This window comes from Hibiscus syriacus, unplaced genomic scaffold, assembly GCF_006381635.1.
Source record: "Hibiscus syriacus cultivar Baekdansim isolate YM2019G1 unplaced genomic scaffold, ASM638163v2 tig00013040_pilon, whole genome shotgun sequence".
Lineage (NCBI taxonomy): Eukaryota > Viridiplantae > Streptophyta > Magnoliopsida > Malvales > Malvaceae > Hibiscus > Hibiscus syriacus.
The window spans coordinates 2,759,300-2,763,068 of record NW_024062296.1 but is presented as its reverse complement, the minus strand read 5'-3'; the positions used below and the strand labels follow the sequence as shown (position 1 = coordinate 2,763,068).

General features: G+C 36.2%; 1 pseudogene; it reads left to right on the top strand.

Annotated features, from left to right (window-relative positions):
• The first annotated feature begins 1,236 nt into the window (after positions 1-1,236).
• On the top strand, positions 1,237-2,623 carry LOC120205786 (annotated as a pseudogene).
• Positions 2,624-3,769: the final 1,146 nt, after the last annotated feature.

Sequence of the window (3,769 nt, the reverse complement as noted above, 5' to 3'; positions counted from 1 at the left end):
CTGCCATAAGTTGCCTTAGCTTCCAATTTACGTATAAAAGAGCAATAAAACAAATGATTAAATGGATAATGAGCTAGAAATGCAATCATATACGTTGTACGCCTAACTAATGTGTGCATATGAGCTAACATAACCATGACATAAGCTAAGTAAATGTAATATGCATGAATATCATAAAGTATGCAAGCAATTGATAACATATGAATATTCAACATAATATGATGTGTTTAAGGCATACTTAAGTCACGCATAATGCATAAATGAATAAGGAAGCTATGAAGTAAGGGGGAACTCCCTTACAATCATCTTGGAAGAACTTCAATATTATTAGCTTGTTCAGTTTGAATTTGGTGCTCGATAGTATCACATCATGGAATTCCAATTTCCACATATGTGTTAAATTAAGTATAATATTAGCTTGTGATGAGTCAATGTGGAATGTTGAATTTTTTTATGTCTTAGTAGGAATTTTTGGATATTATTTAAATACAATATTTGAAAATGTTATAATTGAAGATGTTAAATGTGTTGATACAAGACATGAGAAAGAATACATTGAATGCAAGTAAGACATTAACATAATATTGTGAAATGGTGGTGTTTGATATAAAAATATGAAAATTTTAAATAGAGTAGTATTAAAAACAATAATGTTTGATAAGTTTTTATGGATCATATTACATATTCAAATTGGCATTTGCATGCCTTTTTTCCATGATATACATGGTATCCTTATGCAATAAAATATGACTCATCTTATTGCCACCTGGACTTTTGATTTAGTACTTCCACCGATTTTGGGTTGACACCATTGCATAATCGACTAAGAACCTAAATACTTATTAAAGAAATTTAGAAATTGACCTAGATGTTGAGGACACGTATAAAAATCAGTACACATTTTGCATGAGCTCTTATTGCTATTAACTTGTAGCAGCACAGTTGAGATTGAATTTAAACAACGACGGAGTCACGAACATATGATTTTATGTTGGATATGAATTTTTACAAAGTTATACATAAAATTAAAATACTTAGATTATATAAAAATTTAAATTTTTTAAAAGAATACGATCATTTTTAGCTCTTCTCTATCCATCACTAAATACAGACAATAGGTTATAAGTTGATCAAACAAAGATATTTTAAAAGATCAAAAGAAGAATCTCAATGATCGAACTGCAAATGTAGGCTTAATTGAAAACAAATCAATCGAGTCCAGCTGGTGATTTTAGTTGGTTTGTAGAGCAAAAGTCTTAAATGATCATAAAGAAAGGACCATCAAAACGTGTCAGTCTGTGAGGGTGCGAATGTTTCAGTACAACTAGTATATAATAACATCTCCTTCCCAACCCATTTGCACAAGCAGAAGCTAAGCAAGCATGGCGTCAAAACCAGGAATTCTCACCGACTGGCCATGGAAGCCTCTTGGAAGCTTTAAGGTCTTATCTTGCTCAGTTTCATAGCCTTTTATAGTTGTATTTTGTTTTTTTGAGGTCTAATTGGTATGGTCTTTTACAGTACATGATCCTAGTTCCTATGATTACCGACACAATATACTCGTTTGTAGTGAAAGATGAAAAGGAGAGTGACGTGTCGTCACTTGCCTTATTCCCATTCCTGTCATGGAGAATGCTTCACAACCAGCTGTGGATCAGCCTGTCTCGTCATCGAACTGCCAAAGGCAACAATAGGATCGTGGACAGGCATTGAATTCGATCAAGTGGACCGGGAAAGGAACTGGTAAGTGAATGGGTTAATTGAAGTGCTCCTAAAGATGAGAATTAAGTGATTTAATGCATGCATGCAGGGATGATCAAATCATCTTCAATTCAATCCTGTTTTACTTTGGGAACAAATACGTTCCGGGTGGTTCACTGTGATAGATTAAGAGAAATAGGAAGAATGCGAGAATGACGTAATAGAAAATAGATAATTTAGAGAAGAAAAAATACTTCATTCATTTCATTTGGAATCAATTTCCTCTTACAACTTATATTATTTAGTTACATGGCTAGAATAATAATTTGCACGGATGCCAGCTGGTTGTCCTTTTAACAGATTATAACAAACTAACATATTCTCTTCTTGCAGGATATTGGACTTGGATAAGTGGGTTACTCCTTCATTTGGACTGACTGGGCTGCTAACTCTTTATGGATCGGATACCGGCCTGCTCCACCATCTCCTGAATCGGACACGTGCTGCTCCACTTCATCAGGTAATATCATTCTCCCCTCATTTGCTAAAATCCCTAATTCCCCATTTTCATTTCCCTCTCGCACCTCAATCCCTAATTCCCCATTTTCATTTCTCTTTCAAATCTCAATCCCTAATTCACCATTTTCCTCTTCGTTTCCACGCTAATCTCCTCCGACTGTGACAATACCCACCGCTGGAGAAGATCCTTGTCCCCAAGGATCAAAATTCGAAAATTGTCCTCGAAGCACAGAATAATCCTCCCATGTGTCGTTCGGTGCATCCAGGTTAGTCCATCGAACTAGTAACTGAGTTATCAGTTTGTTCTGTCGAATAACTATTCTTCTGCCTAGAATCTGACTTGGTTCAATCATGAACTGACCCTCTTCGTCCATTACAGGAGAATCTGTTGAAGACGATATAGCTCTCCAATATGTTTCTTCAATAAACTAACATGAAAAATTGGGTGTAGGCGTGAGTTCTCAAGTAAACCAAATCCCCCACCTGAAAGGTTCTTTATGATCTGTGTTTATATGCTTTCTGCTTCATTCGATTACTTGCTTATTCTAACTAAAACTTGACTAATTTTCTGATCGCTTATCTGCTCTGCATTAATTCTGATATTGCTTGCACTGGACTGTCTCTATGCCATACCATTGTAGGAGGCTTGTAGCCATATAGGACTTCAAAAGGTGTTAACTTAAGAGCAGTATGGTAGGTAGTATTATACCACCATACAGCATGAGACAACCATTTAGCCCACTACTTAGGTTGGAAAAAACAAATACCTCTTAGATATTGTTCTAAGCATTGGTTACCCTCTCTGACTGCCCATCAGTTTCAAGATGGTAAACAGTGCTAAATAAGGTCTGATTTCCTAACTGCTTCATTAGCTCTCTCCGAGAGAGGCTAGTGAAAGTATTGTCCCTGCCTAAAATGGCCATTTTAGGCTGGCCATGAAACTTGTAGACATGATCTAGGTACAAAATTTGCCACCTCTGCCGCAGTGTAAGGGTGTGCTAATGCCAAAAAATGGCTATATTTAGTAAACTTATCAACCACCACAAGAATATAATTCTTTCTCAATGATGTAGGCAAACCCTCTATAAAATCCATAGTAATTACTTGCCAAGCTTGTTGAGGAATAGGTAGTGGTTGTAACAGTCCTAGTTTAGCCACACGCTCCACCTTAGTTTATTGACAGACTGTACATGCTCTCACATAAGTAGCTACCATGGCCTTCAACCTAGGCCAGTAAAAGTAAGACCTAATCCTTTGATAGGTAGCCTGACTTCCAGAATGACCATCATAAGGTGAATCATGTAGTGTCTGAAGTATCTGTAATATAAGAGAACCAACAACCCCAATATAGACTCTATCCTTAAATCTAAGGATACCTCTTGAATACTTCAACTTAAGATCAACATTAGGATTAACAGTTAAAACAGAAATCCATTGCATAGTATAGGATCTTCCTTATAACGTCCTTCCACTTCTTGAACCCAACTAGGAATAATTAGGGTAGTGCCTATAGAAGACACTGACCTTGATCTTCCCACTGCCTAGATAA